Source organism: Cetorhinus maximus, chromosome 21 (assembly GCF_964194155.1).
Source record: "Cetorhinus maximus chromosome 21, sCetMax3.hap1.1, whole genome shotgun sequence".
NCBI lineage: Eukaryota > Metazoa > Chordata > Chondrichthyes > Lamniformes > Cetorhinidae > Cetorhinus > Cetorhinus maximus.
The window spans coordinates 26,463,883-26,484,176 of NC_135899.1; the positions used below are offsets into that span (position 1 = coordinate 26,463,883).

General features: G+C 41.4%; 1 pseudogene; it reads left to right on the plus strand.

Annotated features, from left to right (window-relative positions):
• The first annotated feature begins 16,414 nt into the window (after positions 1–16,414).
• Positions 16,415–17,767, plus strand: LOC144695372 (muscarinic acetylcholine receptor M2-like; annotated as a pseudogene).
• The last annotated feature ends 2,527 nt before the right edge of the window (positions 17,768–20,294 follow it).

The window sequence follows — 20,294 nt, forward strand, 5'->3', positions numbered from 1 at the left end:
CTTTCAAAATATACATATAAAAAATATGTGTAGCTAATGTGTTCATTGTGTCAGATTATGGATCAAGTAGACATGGGGTGTTGGCAGAAAATGGGCTAGTATCGCTGGATTTATTCCAGAAACCCATTTGATACTTTGGGGACGTGTGTTCAGATCCCACCCCAGCGCGGGTGGAATGTGAATTCAGTTAATAAAACTTTGGAATATAAAGCTAGTCTCAGTGTCACAAAACTATCATATTTTTCATATTATTATTGTAGGTTTATGGCTGTGAGTGTGGATGGCTCTGCCTGTGTGAATGATTTAATTAGACTAGAGACACTTAGTCTCTTAGACTTTTGAAATGGAGATGGATAAACTGGGATAAAGGTTCCACAGATGAATGAAATGTATATTTCTGAAAATTGAAGAGTTTGTTTGATTTTCAAAGGGATAGTCTAATGTTTACAATTAACAAGATAATTGAGGCTAAGCAATCCGTTTATTTTTCCTGAAAGCACTGACCATGATGGTGATATGAAAGGTTTTTATATTATGGGAAAAGTAAACTTCAAAGACCTGTAGAACAATGGTATTTTACACATTAAAGAGAGAGAAATCTATATAAAGAAGGATGAAGGCTATGTGGGGTTGGCCGTGGAATACCTGGAAAGGTACACCTTGTGAAACAGACTTGCGGAAATTACCTCTAGCCACTCTGAAGAAGAAGTCATGCTCCAGCAACTAAAGTTGTATTAAAGGCCTTTGGAATTCCACCGTCAAGTGGGTGCTGTGGTAACCTTGCTGGATTGCTTATTTAAATTTGAAATCCATTTTGGAACGTTGCCTTAAAGCAGTTGGGAGTCAGATTAATTCGGAATTTTGGAAATTGTTATAATATCAAGTAACTGTAACCTGATGTATGTGTTTAAATTATTTTGTCAATAAATTAATTAATTTAATTTTTTATATCTCTAAAGTTGTTAGTGGACTCATTACTTCTGAATTCAGTGCACAAATCTTCTTGTACTAAATGCCAATTGCAAAAACATTGTGATAGTGTGTCCAAGTTTCCCTTGTTGATCTGGTCTGCCTGGCACACATCGCCTGCCACATCATAACACTCAGTAATTCGGACCATGACACTATTATCAATTGTTGTAAAAAGTCAGCTGTTTCACTAATCTCCTTTAGAGAAGTAAATCTGCCATCCTTAACTGGTCTGGCCTACGTATGACACCGAAGCACAGAAATGTGGTTGCATCTTAACTACCATCTGAAATGCCGGAGCAAACCATTCAGTTCAAGGGAAATTAGTGATGAGCAACAAAAGCTGAACTTGCCATCCCATGAAACAATAAAAAAGATAGCTACTACATCTAATATTTGAAACCCATTTGAATGCTGTTTAATAAATGTGTAATGTATGTTAGAAATGAAGGATGTGCTGATTATTAGAATATGTCTATGAATGAACTGGAAGATGAATTGGGTCAATATTTAAGCATCATAAAGACAGCGTCAGCATGTTTAGTGAGGAATGTTCACTTGTACAACATTACTCATTGAATGAACTAATTGAGCTGCTACAGTGTCATATAAACGGGGGTGGTGGTGGGGGGGGGCTGCGGTTAGGTTAGACGATGAGCACGAGGATTGGATTAATGCTAACAGTACAGGATTTGATCCCCCTTCCAGCTGTGCCACACTGCGGGCCTGTCTCTACATCCAATGGGGAGTAAAAAAAATCAATGCAATTTACCATGGCTCATACAGAGAACTGACGAAGAAATGTAATATAACTGATCCAAATTCTTCAAATCATACAATGCACTTGGTTCTTCCAGTGTGTGAACCCCACGTACTGTTTATTTTAACTATTCTGTTTGAGTTTTTAAATGCTAACTCATTCATTATTTTGAACAACACATTTGAAGACAGGGAACAACATCCATTTTAAACTACAGACGGTTCTCCTAATATTATAATAATTCATAGTCATGTGGCTGCCGCCAATGCGTAAAGTGGGTTCTTCTAATGACTTTCTGATCTTTATCAGAATTAAACTCTGCCCTTAAGTTAATTAGATCATAACATCATTAAGTTCAATGATAACTGAGCAACATCAACCCACTGACTTTAAATAAACTGAGCTTAATTAAGATCCGTAGCATCTTGGCAGAGCTCCGATGTTGACACTGAGCCTTATAATGGGGAGTGGATACTGAGGTAAAATCCTAAATACATTGTTTAGAAATTCATTCACGGGATGAGGGCATCGCTGGCTGGGCCAACTTTTATTGCCCGTCACTAGTTGTCTTTGAGAAGGTGATGGTGAGCTGCATTCTGAACTGCTACAGTCCATGTGGTGTAGGTACACCCACAGTGCTGTTAGGGAGGGAGTTCCAGGATTTTGACCGAGTGACAGTGAAGGAACGGTGATATATTTCCAAGTCAGGATGGAGTGTGGCTTGGAGGGGAACATCCAGGTGGTGGTGTTCCCATCTCTCTGCTGCCCTTGTCCTTCTAGATGGTAGTGGTTGTGGGTTTGGAAGATGCTGTCGAAGGAGCCTTGGTGAATTCCTGCAGTGCACCTTGTAGATGGTACACACTGCTGTGACTGTGCGTTGGTGGTGGAGGGAGTGAATGTTTGTGGATATCAAATCAAATCAAGCAGGCTGCTTTGTCCTGGATGGTGTCAAGCTTCTTGAGTGTTGTAGAAGCTGCACTCATCCAGGTAAGTTGGGAGTATTCTATTGTCACATTCCTGACATATGCCTTGTTGATAGTGGACAGGCTTTGGGGAGTCATGAGGATTCCTAGCTTCTGACTTACTCTTGTAGCCACAGTATTTATATGGCGAGTACAGTTCAGTTTCTGCTCGTGAAATAATATTGCATCTTTCCAGCTATGGAGCCTGCTCTTAGTCTCAGTTGGCAGAATTTTCTGCCTCTCGGGCGGGCGGGCCCGACCCAATCTCCAGCGGGCAGAGAGCCGATCCCTGCCGGAGAAGCGGGCCCCGCCGCCATTTTGCCTGGGCGGGCCAATTAAGGCCCGCTCAGCGTGACGTCCGGCGGGAAGTGCTATGTGGGGGAATTCCCCAAAAGTGAAAGTGCACTCTTTCAACTTGCTGCATATCAGTACCTCCACTACAAAGGCATCTGCAAGTGAGATGGCAGACATTGATAAAGATCACTGGGAGGCAGTCGCCAACAGCCATGACATCTGGGGCTGAATGCTTGGACAGGCACTGGTGGAGGTTGGTGGGGTTGGGGGTGGGGGGACGGTGAGCAGAGATGGAAAGCTCAGCTGGCTCAGAGAAACCAGAGGCCACCAAATCCTCACCTTCTCAATTCATTGTATTCCTCTGCAGCAAAATGTGGCAGAGGCCAGAATGGGGTTCATGAGTCACGTCAAGCAAGGTTTAACACAGGGCCAAGGCTCAAAGCATCTCTGAGGAGACCCAAGGCTGAAAAAGAGGGTTACAGATGGGTATGCTGTTTGTTTAACCTGGGGATGTGGCAGACATTAAGGGATAGAGTGTGGTGGGCAATTCACACATGGTCAAATCTATGCTGTGATAATAAAAGTGTCGGATTGAAAGGGTTAACTGAACCTGTTTGTTCAGTAACTGTAATTAGTATCAGTCTACATGGATACAAATTGTGCCTCTGGAACGATCCTCCTTCTATTCATAAAGGCCTCTTTTCGATGTGTTTTATCTGAGTGTCAGTGGGAGATTCACCTCCGACACTAACAAGGATCAGTGGCTCCACAGGAATGGGCCAGTGGAAGATAATTAGTTTCGTCATTGACTTAGAAAAGATTTATTATCCTCTCCTTGATGTGAATGGCGTCCCTGGTAAGTCTTCATATCCAGCTATTAATTCTATTTTTCATGTTCCACTGCATTACCCTTCTCATCATTTTAATTCAGGAGATCCAGCAGTTATGTTGATTCAGTGAATCTCTCTCGTTCTGCATTTAATGTTGTTTTAATTTAACTTGTTTTGATTATTGCACAGTGGTCCCTGTATTCTGAACTCAAAGAACCTCACACCTTCACCTCTTGCCTGATGTTTTCTTCTGAATATTAAAAGGTTGTTTAAATCAGCATAGATTAGAAACCAGAAATCGTGGTTCTTCTGGAATAAAAATAGACGTTAAAATATTTTGCACTAATGACTCAGAATCCGCCCCCAGCTGCCCAGCTCACTTTCTGCCATCTCTGACTTCAGACCAACGTTTCATTTCCGAGATGGCTTGATATTTGAAAATGGGTGAATTATCTTCCAAAAATAAGATGATGTATTCTTTTGATTTCCAGTGGAAGCCTTTCCAATTATTATTTAGAAATCATTGAAAATACCTGTAACCGGTGAGCGAATCTCTCAGTCTTTCCTAAGAACAACTTTCTACCAGGTAATGCTCACTTTTACTGTAAATCTTTCTTATCATCTTTAATCTTTACGGCAACAAATACCCTTTTCCCTGGAAAATGGAATAAGCTGTCATAAGTGCAGCAACTTTTATATGATCTTTTACAAACTGCTGTTCCTCATGTTATTTCATCCCAAATGTTAATGACTGCTTTAGTTGATCAGTAGTCACCAACCCCAGCAGATAACACGATCACAGATACAATTCAAAATTGGCTTCAGGTTGGCATCCTTCCATCAGTGAGGGATGATGGGAATGCAACCTCAGAACTTTGGTGAGGTCAGATGAGATCCTCTGCCGCACTTCTTTTGATGCTGAACATGTTCATTCTGGAAAGGGCCAGTCTGCCTCAAGTGCCACTCCTGAGGTTGCCTCTTGCCATTGATGTGGGGTTACCTCTGCTGTTGCCTTATTTTCAGGGATGGTGTCTGCTTCAGATCTTTTGAAATCACATGCCCGTTGTAGTGGCAAGCCCCAGCCCACAGCTAGCGTTGCCACTGGCATCAATCATCAGCTAGAGATTCTCACTTGTGGTAATTCATGCTGAGGGCTTTCATACCTTTTTGACAGTATCCCTGAATCGGAGCTTTGGGCGCCCTCTGTTATATTGTCATGGTCTGCCTCTCTGTATAGTATACATTTGAGGATGCGGCAATCTTCGTTCCTGTGCACACGCCTAGTGAAGCATTTTTTGCTTGATTAGCACTAACATTCTTTGGATGCTTTCCCTATAAAGAACTACCCCGTTGAATACTTTGTCACTCCATGTGATACTAAGGGGGTGTCGTGGACATCAGAGTTGGAAGTTCTTGAGCCATGTTTTTTGGCAGGTGCAAGTTGCACAGGCTGCACTGCTGTACAGCAATGTACTGAGGATACGGCCTTTTCTAATCAGCACCATTTCCTGCATGTCCCTTTGTTGGTTTTTCACTTCTGTTTTGCTAGTCAGCCTAAGTTGGAAGCACATTTTTGTTACGTGTTCTGAGCTAATCGTCAAGGGACAGGTTGTCTGTTATCAAAGATCCAAGGTATCAGAATTTGCTGACTACTTCCAGTGGTGTGTTGTTATGTCTGATTCACAGGCAGAGACACAACACCTTGTCTGATGAATACAGTTTTCTTGGTACTAACTGAGAGGGACAATGTGACACAAACATGGGATAGAATGTCCATGTGCATTTGCAGTTGATCTTCTGTATGTGCAACTAGTGCATCATCAGCATACAGAAGTTCTCTGATCAGAACATGCCACATTCTTGTTTTGGCTTTCTGACTTGATAGATTCAGGTGTTTCCCATGTGATTGAGTGTGGAAGTACACTCCTTCCATGTGGACAGGGAAAATGTAAATCAGTAGAACAATGACAAAGGCACCAAACAGAGTAGAAGCAAGTTAAATATCACTAGATATAGTAAAAACATTTTTCTGTGTCAGAAAATACTCGGTGAAACTGTTAACTGTGCTCCCAGCCTATTAGATAATATCCCTGTTCATATCGCTTCCTCACAGTTAACATAGTGACAATTGTTGTCCTATCTCAGGGAAAATGCAGGCTCTCCAGTTGTGTTACCTGCTACCTGGTGGTAATGGCAGTGGCAGATCTACTGGTTATTATTATCGGTCTGATAATGAGGCACATTCCAATCGTTTATCAGAAAAAGTTTCTTTTTGTGTACTCCATCCCCATGTGCAATATCCATGGCATCGTGCTTTATGCAGCCACAAGCTGTTCTGCCTGGTTCACCGTCGCTTTTACCGCTGATCGATTTGTGGCCATTTGTTGGCAGAAGCTGAAATGGAGATATTGCACAGAGAAAACTGCGGCTGTGGTTCTGCGAACAGTGACTATCCTGAGTGTTTTAAAGGATATCACGTGGTATTTCATATTAACAGCTCAGTTTCAGCTGTTGAACGCCCATTGGCTTTGTTCCATACCAAGGAATATTATGGAAACACGAGTCTGGTTGCCAGTCATGCTCCTTCACTACATTCTCACCCCGGGACTCCCATTTCTTCTGATTCTGCTGCTCAATGCTTTCACTGTTAGACATATTTTGATGGCCAGCAGAGCCCACAGGAGACTCCAGGGTCACAGCAATGTGGAGAGTCCCAGAGATCCAGAGGTGGAGAGTCAAAGGAAGTCCATCATTTTGCTATTTTTAATCTCTGGGAATTTCATCCTGTTATGGTCAATATTCGTGGTTTATTCTCTGTGGGCTGGATTGAGGCTCCTGGGTTATGTGTCTGCCCTGATGCCTGAATTTGTAGGAGAAATAAGATTCATGCTGCAGCTCCTGGGCTGTACAAAAACTTTTATGCCGTGACTCAAAGTGAATTCAGAGAGCAGGTGAAGAATGTGGTCAATTACCTCTTTGCTTAAATTGTGAATTTCATTAAATGATGAAATGATGAAATTTCATCGGCAGTGGCAAAATTTCTTGAAATGATTAATCGGGACAAAATGAACAGTCACTTGGTTGAATGCAGGTTTTTTAAGGAAAGCCAGCATGGATTTCTTCAGGACAAATTATGTTTACCTAAATAGCTAGCATTTTTCCATGAGGTACAGGAAGGTTTGTTGAGAGGACTGCTGTTGATGTGGTGTACTAGGATTGCAAAAGGGCTTTGACTAAGTGCCACCCAACAGAGCAATATTGGCAACATGGATACGAAATTGGTGGAGTCACAGGAAGCAGGGAGTAGTGGTTAATGAATGCTTTCTGGGCTGGAGGAAAGTTTATAGTTGAGTTCCCCTCTTCCTGAATGATCCAGACTTTGGTGCACAGGACACAATTTCAAAACTTGCAGATCGTATGAAACTGGAAAGCATTGTGAAGAGTGAGGAGGATATTGTACCAGTTGAAAAGGACATAGACAACTTGGTTGAACGGGCGGAGAAGTGGCAGATGAAATTTAATGTGGAGAAGTGTGAAGCAATTCATTTTGGTAGGCAGAATTGAAGAGGCAATAGAAAATATAGGCTACAATTCTAAAGGGTGTACAGGAGCAGAAGCAACTGAGAGTGTATGTGCATAAGTCATTGAAGGGGGCGGGACAGGTTGGGACAGCAGCTAATTAAACATACAGCATCTTAGGCTTTATTAATAGGGGCATAGAGGTCAAAGGCAAGGAGGTTAATTTGAATTTGTATGGAACACTGGTTCGGCCTCAATTGGAGTGTTCTGTCCACTTCTGTTCACCACACTTTAGGAAAGATGTGAAGAAATTAGATGGGGGCAATAAAGATTCACAAAACTAGTTCCAGGGATGAGGAGCTTCAGTTATATAGATAGATTGAAGAAGTTGGGATTGTTTTCCCTGGAGGAGAGAGGGTTGAGATGAGATTTGATAGAGGTATTCAAAATCATGACAGGTCTAGGCAGAGGAGATAGGGAAAATCTGTTCCTGGTGGTGGAAGGATGGAGAGCAAAAGGACATGGATTTAAGGTAATTGGAAAAAGAAACAATGGAGACACAAGGAGAAACTTATTCATACAGCGATTGGTTGGAATGTGGAATGCACTGCCGGAGAGAGTGGTGAGGGCAGCTTCAATCGAGGCACTTAAAGGCGATCTGGATTATTAACTGAAAATTGCTCAGGTGGAGAGCCAGAGATAGTTGCCAATGCAATCTGGGACAGTTCCACTTCCTGGGGGTCAGGGTGAAAAAGAACCCATCTTCAGTGTCAGTCATGTCCAGCAATAGTTGTTATGCAACGCACGTCTTGGCCTGAGCTGCCAATTATGATAATACACGTTAGTATTTCAAGGGCCCGGTTGCCTTGAAATAAACTCAAACAAAGGGAGAATATTTTGTCTGTTATTTGGCATAGGGAGGCACGATTTTCCTCTTCTGTTATCAAAAGTTCTAAAGGTTAGGAATTGGTGTTTTTTTAAGCCATGTACATTCTGTCTTAACCTAAGTGCACTGAGTCTAATTTGTAGTACACTGTCCATTAATCCTGCTGAGACAAACCAGGTTGTGTGGTACGACCACTTTTCTAAATGGGATAGATTTTGAATCAATCAAGCATGAGGATCTATGGGCCTTCAGCAGTAGCACCGTCTGTAACCTCATGGCCCAGCATACCTCGCACTCTACCATTACTAACAAGCTGGGGGAATCAACTCTGGGGTGCAATGAAGAGTGCATGAGAGCATGCCAGGAGCAGCAGCAGGCATTCTAAAAATGAGGTGTCATCCTGGTGAAGCTACAACACAGGACTAATTGCATACCAAACGGCGAAAGCAGCATGCAATAGGCAGAGCTACGTAATCCCACAATCAACGGATCAGATCTAAACTCTGCAGTCCTGCCACATCCAGCCTTGACACTAACTGGAGGAGAAAGCTCCACAAACATCCCCACCCTCAATATTGCGGGGAATGTTGGGGGGAGGGGTGGTGGTAGGGAATGAGCAGATCAGTTCAAGGCTGAAGCATTTGGAACAATTTTCCATCAGTTGTGCCAAACAGGTGACCCCATCGCAGATATCAGTCTGCAGCCGATTTGATTCACTCCATGTGATACCAAGAAATGGCTGAAAGCACTGGATACTGCAAACGCTATGGGTCCTGACAAAATTCCAGTAAAGTTTCTGAAGATTTGTGCTCCAGTACAGCTACAACACTAGCATTTCCCCAATGTTATGACATGGCAGATGCTGTGTGCCATGTGGACCAAATCCACAAGAGAAACTTGGTTGCGCTATCACAATGGTTTTGCAATTTGTATATATTATGAAAAGATATGTGCATTAATCTCAGAAGTAATGACTCCGCCAAGGCCTTTAGAGATTTTACAAATTAAATTGGAATATTTATTAACAAAATAAAAGATTTCAAACACTTACATAAGCCTACTTATGATCTCACAACTCCTAAAATTCCTAATTAACCTGAGTTCCAGTTACACACCCCCTTTAAGGCAACATTCCAAAATAGATTTTAGGTTTAAAACAAAATCAGCAAGCTAACACAGTTGACTGTGGAATTACAAGTGGCTTTTCCCAACTTCAGTTTCTTAACATAGCAGAATTATGCACAAATGGCGGGAGGCTTCTTGAAGGCTGTTTTACACATTCCCGTTAGATGTTGCATGGCCCTCTCCTCACATAGCCTTTCATTCTACTTTATATATGTCTCTCTCTCTTTAATATGTAAATTCTATTGTCCCATATGTCTTTGAATCTGTATCTTCCTCATATTGTTAAAAACTTTCATGTTGCCAATATTGTCAGTCACCTTTAGGAAAAATAAACACACTCCTTAGCCTTGCTTATCTGGCTAGTTGTAAACAGGCTAAAATACCTTTGAAATCCAAACAATCCCTTCATTTATCTAAGAAAATGCAAATCCCCTTCACATCTTGCATGTTAAGCCAGCATCCACGTTTACTCATGAGCATTTTGAGAACATTTATATGCCTAACTTCATTTGATAATTTTAAGATTGCAGTCTACTGGACTCCAAATGTAATTAAATCATACAGACAGAACCAACTACACTTACACCCATAAACCTACTTCAAAATAAACCAGAAACGTAATTGAACAGTATTATACATTCATAACGCCTTCATCCTTATGCAAAAATGAACCGTCATAATTTTAAAAGACAGCTTCATTTTCTCAACCCATTTTACAATACTTACTATACTTATTTATATATCCAAACTATTACGTTACCAGATGCATGCATTAACATAACGACATATGTACAAATCCTTTGTATCAACAGAGGTCATTTCAGTCCAGTGTCCAGGAAGATGCTCTGAAGAAGTGTCATACAGACTAGAAATGTTAACCCTGTTTCCCTCTCCACAGATGCTGCTAGACCTGCTGAGTTTTTCCAGCATTTTCTGTTTTTATTGCAGATTTCCAGCTTCCACAGTATTTTGCTTTAATCCAGGTTTTAAATTTCCAATTTCCCTTTGAGCTTTAAACTCTCGATAATGAACCTGCAATTAGATTTTCTCATCCAGCCACATGTATAATCTGTTAATTAAATAGTTGCAGTAATAAGCTCTATCTGAACAGTTTGCACTTCAGCCTCGAAATTTGTCCAGAAATTTTAAGAATTGTGGTCTGTATAAGCAACTGCTTCTGACGAATTGTTTGCAACATAAACCTCGAAATGCTGCAAAGCTAACACCAGACGCAGAGTCTCCTTTTCCATTATTGAATAACTTCTCTATTCTACATTCAGCTTTCGTGAAAAATAGCCTATTGGTTTCTCAATTCCAGTTTCATTAATACCCAGATCACTTGCGTCAATGGCCAACTTAAATTGCTTGGCATAATTGGGTACTGCCAAAATTGGCGTCATAGTCAATACGTTTTTAAACTATCAAATGCCTTCTGACACTTCTGTGACCATTGAAACCTCTTGTTCTTTTTTAATAGTTCAGTCAATAGAGCGACCACACTGCTAAAATTTGGTACAAATTTCCAGTAAAACCCACTCATGCCCAGAAATCTCAAAACTTCTCATTTTGTTGTAGGCAGGGGGAAACCCAAGATGGCTTTGAATTTCACATCTCACAGAGACACCTTACCATGCCTAGTGGTATGGCCTAGATATGTAACTTGCGCTTTTGCAAATACATTTTTAGCCAAGTTCATCATTAAATGAGTTTCTTGCAGTCAATTAAATAGTTCTTCCAGATGTTGTAAATGCTCCTCCCACGTTTGACTGAAAACTACCAAGTCATCAATATAAACAGCGCAATTGCTCAGTCCTGCAATTACTTTGTTTTTCAGTCCTTGAAATGTTGTCGCTGGCACATTTTTCATGCCTTTATACCTTTAGCTGATTTATTCCATGTGGCATCACAATCTGGCCCTCTCCAATAATGGTACTTCCCACTATCCTCTCTGAGATTCAATATTTGTGATAAACTTGTATTGCCCCACTTTTTCAATGCAATTTTCCAACCATGGTATAAGATATGAATTTATTTTTTTCACGCATTCAACTATTGATAATCCATACAATATTTATGTTCCATCCAGTTTCGGTAGAATTCAATTTCTTTCTGTACTTGTGATAGCTTTGCTGGACTTAATCTATGAGGATGTTTCCTTATCGAAACTGGATCCCCTATACTTACATCATGTGTAGCTAAATTATTCCTCCCCAGCTCATTCCCACAAATATCTTTGTGTGACTGCAATAGCTTCACCACATCACTTAGAAACTTGTCTGGAAGGTACCTCAATATTACATGTAATTTTTTAAGTGCACCCTCATTATCGAATTTGATTAGAGGAAATCTCTTTCTCCCTCTTTCTCCTTATCTACCACTACTAATACCTCCTTTTTCTCCTCTTCCCTGTCAAACTACTTTTTAAGCATAGTTACTTGACACACCTTCTGCTTCTTTAATCTATCTGGAGTATTTATTAAATAGTTTACTTCACTCAGTTTCTTTTCAATCCTGTAAGGCACCACTAATTCTTGCCTTTAATGAGTCACCCAGTACTGGTAACAGAACTAGCACCTTTTCCCCAGCAACAAGACTACAAGCTACGGCTCTCCTATCTGCGTTCAGTTTCATCACCTGCTGTGACATCTTTAAATGTTCCCTAGCTAACTCACATGCTCTGTGAAATCTTTCTCTGAAGTTTGTCACATAATCTAGGGGAGTAGTTTCTGAATTTTGATCCACCAATTTCCCATGAATCAACTTTCATGGTCCCTTTACCACATGACCATTGACTAATTCAAGAGAACTAAATCCAGTCAATGCATTATTAGCTTCCCTAATAGCAAATAACAAGAATGGAATTCCCCAGCCCATTGCTGTGGATAGTCCTGACTGTAAACGCTCATCATTGTTTTTCAAGTTTGATGCCACCTTTCCAAACGCACATTGTGACTCATGATCGTAAGTTATTGATTTAAACTGTTTTATCCCCAAAATGCTCATCATTTCTTTGAACAGTTGTGATGTGAAATTTGAACCCTGATCTGATTGTGCTTCTTTTGGTAAACCATTACTTGTAAAAAAATTTAGCCAACTGTTCCACAATTCTCTTTGCTGTAATATTTCGCAAAGGTATCGCTTCCTGAAACCTTGTAGACACATCCATTATTGGCAGCAAGTACTGATTTCCACTTTTAGTCTTAGGGAGTGGTCCTACACAATCAACCATGACCTGAGTAAAAGGTTCCTCACCTGCTTGAATTGAAATTAAATGTGCTGGTTTAATCACTGCATGTGATTTCAAGCAGTGAACAGTCACCTGGCATTTGTGACACATTCTGCAGAATTTGACTCCATCCCTATACAATTCCTTTCACACCTTATATGCCAAGCCAGCATCCACGTTTTCTCATGAGCATTTCAAGCACATTTCTGTGCCTAACCTCTTTTGAGAATTTCAAGCTTACAATCCACTTGACTCCAACTGTAATTAAATCACACAGGCAGAGACAACTATACTCATCCTCATAAGCCTACTTCACAACTAAACAAAAAAAATCATAAAAATTATTATGCTTCCATAACCAGCAATTTGGAAAATTGCCCAGTTATGTCCTGTACACAAGAAGCAGGACAAATCCAACCCAGATAATTACCACCCCATCAGTCTACTCTTGATTATCAGTAAAATGATGGAAAGGGTCATCAACAGTGCTAACAAGCAGCACATGCTTAGCAATAAACTGCTCATGGACGCTCAGTTTGGCTGCCACTAGGGTCACTCAGCTTCTGACCTCATTACAACCTTGGTCGAAACATGGACAAAAGAGCTGAACTCCAGAGGTGGAGTGAGGGTGACTGCCCTTGACATCAAGGCGGCATTAGACCGAGTGTGGCATCAAGGAGCCCAAACAAAACAGGAGTCAATGGGAATCAGGGGGGAAACTTTCCGCTGGTTGGAGTCATCCCTTGCACAAAGGAATATGGTTGTGGTGGTTGGAGGTCAGCTATCTCAGCTCCAGGACATCACTGCAGGTGTTCCTCAGGGTGGTGTCATCAGCCCAACCATCTTCAGATGTTTCATCAATGACCTTCCTTCCATCATAAGTGGGATGTTAACTGATGACTGCACAATGTTTAGCACCATTCGCGACTCCTCAGATACTGAAGCAACCCATGTCCAAATGCAGCAAGACCTGGAAAATGTCCAGGCTTGGGCTGACAAGTAGTGAGTAACATTCGGGCCACATGAGCCAGGCAATGACCATCACCTACAAGGGAGAATCTCACAATCACCCCTTGACATTTAATGGCATTACCATCATGGAATCCCCCACGATCAACATCCTGGGGTTTGCCATTGACCAGCAACTGATCTGGACCAAGCCATATACATACTATAGATACAAGAGCAGGTTGAATGATGGGAATCCTGCGGTGAGTAACTCACTTGCTAACTCCCCAAAGCCTGTCCACCATCTTCAATATACAAGAAAGGAGTGTGATGTAATATTCCCCACTTGCCAGGAAAATGCAGCTCCAGCAACATCCAAGAAGTTTGACACAAACCAGATCAAAGCAGCTGCTTGATTGACACTCCTTCCATAAACATTCACTCCCTTCACCGCCGATGAACAGTGGCAGCAGTGTGTACCATCTACAAGATACACTGCAGGAACTCACCAAGGCTTCTAAGACAGCACCTTTCAAACCCCATGACTGCTACCATCCAGAAAGACAAGGGCAGCAGATATATGGGAACACCACCATCTGGAAGTTCCGCTCCAAGCCAATCACCATTCTGACTTAGAAATACATTGGCATTCCTTCACTGTCGCTGGGACAATATCCTGGAACTCCCTCCCTAACAACTATGTGGGTGTAACTGCTCCATGTGGAAGGCAGTGGTTCAAAAATCAGCTCAGCACCACCTTCTCAAGGACAATTGAAAATGAGCAATCAATGCTGGCCTAGCCAGTGACGCCCACATCCCATAAATGAACAAAAACAAATTCCTGAAGATAGTGTCCTCGCCCCAACCATCTTCATCTGATTCATCAATGACCTTCCCTCCATAAGATCAGAAGTGGGAATGTTCACTGATGCTTTCATGATATTCAGTATGATTTGTGAAACCACAGATACTGAAGCAGCCCATGTACATATGCAGCAAAACCTGGACATCATCAGGCTTGCATGGATAAGTGGTATGTAACATTCGCGCCACACAAGTGACAGGCCATGTCCATCTCCAAGAGGAAAGAATCGAAGCATCTCCCCTTGACATTCAACGGCATTACCATTGTTGAATCCCCTACTCTCAAAGTTGCGGGGGTTACTATTAACCAGAAACTGAACTGGACCTGCCATAATAATAATGTGGCCACCAGGGCAGCTTAGAAGCTGGGAATCCTGTGGTGAGTAACTCACATGCTAACTCCCCAAAGCCTGGCCACCATTTACAAGGCAAAAGAAAGGAGTGTGATGGAACATTGTCCACTTGTCGGGATGAGTGGGTTCAATGACATTCAGGAAGCCCGACACCATCCAGGAAAATGGAGGCAGATTGAATGGCACGCCAACCATCACCTTAAACAACCACTGCCTCCACCCACCAATGCACAGCGGCAGCAGTGAAAAAGGTCTTTAGATTCTAGGGCTGGAATGTGTGAAATGTCTTCACTGCACCTTTCTACTCCCTCTACCCCAAACCCATCAGCTCTCAGCGTTCGGATGGATTTGCTCTGCAGAGATAAAAGCTAACAAATCCCTTCACTTTGAATTTAAATTTTACAGATGGAAATTAAAGAGTTACCATGGGGCAGATGCTAAAACATCATAAATTTAAAAAATGATGCATTTTCTTATTATAATGGGGCAATGTGTCATTCTACAAGTGTAAAACTAATCTCTCAGGGCCAGTAAGGCTATTTAGTATTAATCCTGAACTAGCTACGAGGTAGAAACCCTGTTATGCCTCATTCACAAGGTGCTGATATTCCAAGGGTTTTACCTATTCGGCAATTAGGGATGGGCAATAAATGTGGCCTAGCCAGCGACACCCCATTCCATGAACGAACAATAAAAAATGAACATTGAAGAATTTTGTGTAACACATATCACCATCTATGCTCTGGAAACCTCTCACCAAAGGGCCATGGATGGTGGATGGATTTAAATTTTCCTGGTTGAGATTGATGTATTTGTGGGAGGTAAGGGTATCAAAGACAATGGATCAAAAGGAAAAGCAGTGGAGGCACAGATCAGCCATGATCTAACTGAATGGTGGAGTAAAGCTGAGAGGCTGAATGGCTGACTTCTGATCCTGTGCTTGCTAGGCCTGTGAGGGAATGATGTCTATAACAGGGAGTGGAAGAGGAGCAGAGACAAGGGAGGAAACATGACAGCTACAGGAAATAATTTATTGAACATTTAAAGTTATCCAATAAATAATGATCTAAGGACTATTGATTTGCTTAGATTAAGCGCAACAGAATCAAAGCTAAAACTGATGGTGTACAATGTTGAGACTGAGGTGTCTGGCCTTGGCCTTGGAAGCCTCGGCCTTAAGATCAATCAATGGGAATACTGAGGATTTGGGGAAGGAGTGGGCAGGCTTTGGGGAGTGGCCGAAATATCAACTCTTTCTCTCTACACAGATGCTGTCCGACCTGCTGAGTCTCGAAACGTCAACTCTGTTTCTCTTTCCACAGATGCTGTCAGAGCTCCTGAGCTTTTCCAGCATTTTCTGTTTTTGTTTCAGATTTCCAGCATCCGCAGTATTTTGCTTTTATCATCTTCATGCAGTTTGACAAAGGAATTCGCTATTAACTCAGAATTATTTGCACAGTAAGTAGCCTATGAAATTATTCCTCATGAAAACCATGACCTACTGGCAAAGATTTTCAAGTTTATAAGAGCATGTAGCTTCGTATGTTCTTGCTGATAGAACTTACCTTAGCGATTAGTTGTCTTCTCAATGCAACACATCTGAAATCTCCTTCCTAATCATTTTCCTTTTCTTTTCTACACTTAGGCCTTGCCTGTGCTAACGACATTTCAGAGGGAAATGATGGCAAGCTCAACTGAGACGAATGAATCTCTCAGCTTGTTTGGCACTAAAAGAGTGAGCTCGTACAAGACGTTCAGAGTGGTCTTCACTGTAATTGTGACAGGATCTTTAAGTTTGGTGACCATTATTGGAAACATTCTGGTTATTGTTTCTATTAAAGACAATTGCAAACAATTAACAACTACTTTATTTTCAGCTTGTCCTGTTCTGATTTGATTATTGGCATATTCTCTATGAAGCTGTGCACCGTTTACATTGTAGTTGGATACTGGCCGATCGGCCCAGTGGTTTGTGATTTATGGCTTGCTCTAGGTTATGGTGTCAGTAACGCCTCTGCTATGAACCTTCTGATCATCAGCGTTGACCGCTTACCTCTATGTGACAAAGCTCCATAACTACCCCGTAAAGAGAACAGCGAAGGTGGCAAGGATGATGATCGCAGCTACTTGGGTGCTGTCCTTTATCCTGTGGTCTCCTGTCACTCTGTTCTGCCAGTTCATCATAGGGGAGCGGACAGTTGGTGAGGGTGAGTGTTACGTACAGTTCTTCTCAAATCCAGCCGTCACTTTTGGCAGTTTTATAACTACCACCTATGTCTATGATATCACCATGGTGATTTTGTCTGTGCAAATATCTCGTGCCAGCAAGAGTCGAATAAAGGAGATAAAAATGGAGCCTGAATCAAGCAAGGGAATAATTCCACCCTCGCTGGTGACGGACAACAGAATGAACCCGAATGACAACAACATTCCAAAAGCTCCTAACGGTTTACCGCATGTCAAAATGGAGAATGTCAAAATAACCGGTGAAATAATGACTGACAATTGTGGCCAAGGAGAGGAGAAGGAGCTCTCCAATGAGTCAACTTCCCCCAGTGTGGTCCCATCAAAACGTTTCAGGATGAACAACCCCAAACTCTCGTGTATAAAGATAGTTAGCAAATCTCATAAAAGTGACGACTGTGGCACTGAGACAGGAATAGTGCCAGGTGCCAACAGCAAAGATGGGAGTGACCGAGAGATCAGAGCGGGCAATAAGATCATTACAATGACCAATACACCTGCTAAGAAGAGGAAGGGAGCTGTATCGCTAGAGAAGAAGGTGACTAGGACCGTCCTGGCTATTGTCATGGCATTTATCATCACGTTTGCCTCATACAATGTCATGGTGCTCATTGACGCCGTTTGCTCAGCCTGCATCCCCAACACAGCCTGGGCTATTGGATACTGGTTCAGTTACATCAACAGTGCCATGAACCCAGCCTGCTATGCACTGTGTAATAACACCTTCAAGAAAACCTTCAAGCGTCTACTCCTGTGTCAGTACAAGAACATTCGTGCAACAAGATAAAAGCAGTTACAAACACACATTTATGAACACCATATGTATACAGACGATGGTGACTTTCATAATGTACAGATAAAAAATATGTATAACTAATATGTTCATTGTGTCAGGTTATGGATCAAGTAGACGTGGCCGGGATATTGGAGGAAAAGGGACGAGTGTGACTGAACTTATTTCAGGCTTATTAAAACTCTGGGGACGTGTGTTCATATGCCACCCCGGCACATGTGGAATTCAAATTCAGGCAATAAAACGTTGGAATATAAAGCTAGTCTCAGTGTCACAAAACATTATAATTGTAGGTTTATGGATGTGAGTCTGGATGTTTCTGCCCATGTGACTCTTTTAATTAGGCTAGAGATACTTAGATTACAAGATTGAAATTATCAAAAGAGTTAGGTGTAAAGCAGACTTTTGAAATGGAGATGGATAAGATGCATTGAGGGTTCCACAGATAAGGGTCTGAATGAAATGTGCATTTTTAGTTAAGTGAAGGGTTTGTTTGATTTTCAAAGGGATGGTGTAATGTTTACAATTAACAAGATAAGTGAAGCAAAACAATAAGTTTACTTTTCCTGAAAGTACTGATCATAATGATGACATTATAGATTTTTATACTATAGGAAAAGTAAAGTTCAAAGACCTGTAGAACAATGGTATTTTACACATTAAAGAGAGAGACATTTATATAAAGAAGGATAAAGCTATGTGGGGATGGCCTTGGAAAATCTGGAAAGCTACACCATGTGACCTGGTAAAAGCCTCTAACCACTCTGAAAAAGAAGCACTGCTCCAGCAACTAAAATTGTATTAAAAGCCTTTGGAATTCCACTGTCGAGTGGGTGCTGTGGTAACCTTGCTGGATTGCTTACTTAAATGTAAAATCTATTTTGGCCATTTGCCTTAAAGGGGTGTGTAATAGGGAGTCAGATGAATGAGGAATTTTGGGATTTGTTACAAAATCAAGTAACTGTGACTTTATGTATGTGTTTAAAATGTTTTGTCAATAAATGTTTTAGTTTAATTTTTAAAATCTCTAAAGTTGTTACGCGACTCATTCCTTCTGAATTCAGTGCCCAACTCTTGTTGTAATAAATACAAAACTGTTGTGATAGCGTGGCCAAGTTTCCCTCGTGGACCTGGTCTGTTTGGCACATAACACCTGCCACATCAAAACACTCAGTATTTGGGACCATAAAACTATTATCAATTGTTGTAAAAACTCAGCTGCTTCACTAATCTCCTTTAGAGAAGTAAATCTGCCACCCTAAACTGGCCTGGCCTACGTATGACACCAGAGGTACAGAAATGTGGTTGACTCTTAACTACCATCTGAAATGCCGTAGCAAACCACTCAGTTCAAGGGAAATTAGTGATGAGCAGCAAACACTGACCTTGCCATCCCAGAAAACAATAAAAAAGACAGCTACTACATTTAATATTTGAAATACATTTGAATTCTATCCAATAAATATGTAATGTATGTAAGAAATGAAGGGTATGCTGATTATTAGAATGTATCTATGAATGAACTGGAAGATGAATTTTCTCAATGTTTAAGCATCATAAACACAGCGTCAGTATGTTTAATGATGAATGTTCACTTTGACAACATTACTCATTGAATGAACTAACTGAGCTGCTACAGTGTCATATAAATGGGGGTGGGGGTGGGTGGGGGGCGGTTAGCTAAGGTGACTAGCATGTGGATTGGGTTAATGCAAATAGCACATGATTTGATCCCCCTTCCGGCTGACGCTCACTCTGAGCCTGTCTCTGCATACAATGCAGTGTAAATAATCACAGCAATTCCCCGTGGTTCAGACAGAGAACTGAAGAAGAAATGTAATAAAGCTGATCTAACTTCTTTAAATCATGCAATGCACGTGGTGCATCTAGTGTGTGTATGCCAGGTTGTGTTTTAAACTCTTCTGTTTCAGTTATTTAAATGCTAACTCATTCATAATTTTGAACAACAGGTTTGAAGACAGAGAACAATATCCATTTTAAACTGCAGATGGTTCTCCTGATCTTATAATAATTCATAGTCATGTGGCCCACACCAATGCGTCAAGTGGGTTCCTCTGATGAATTTCTGATCTTTATCAGAATTAAACTCTGCCCTTAAGTTAATTAGGTCATAACACCATTAAGTTCAATGATAACTGAGCAAAATCATCCCACTGACTTTAAATAACCTGAGCTTCATGAGGATCTACAGAATCTTGGCAGAGCTCCGATGTTGACACTGAGCCTTGTAATGGCGAGTAGATTCTGAGGTAAACTCTGTCACAAAATCCTGAATACATTGTTTAGAAATTCATTCACAGGATGTGGGCATCGCTGGCTGGGCCAGCTTTTATTGCCCATCACTAGTTGCTCTTGAGAAGGTGGTGCTAAGCTGCATTCTTGAACTGCTGCCTTCCATGTGCTGTTCAGGAGGGAGTTCCAGGATTTGGACCGAGCGACAGTGAAGGAACAGCGATATATTTCCAAGTCAGGATGGGGTGTTGCTTGGAGGGGAACTTCC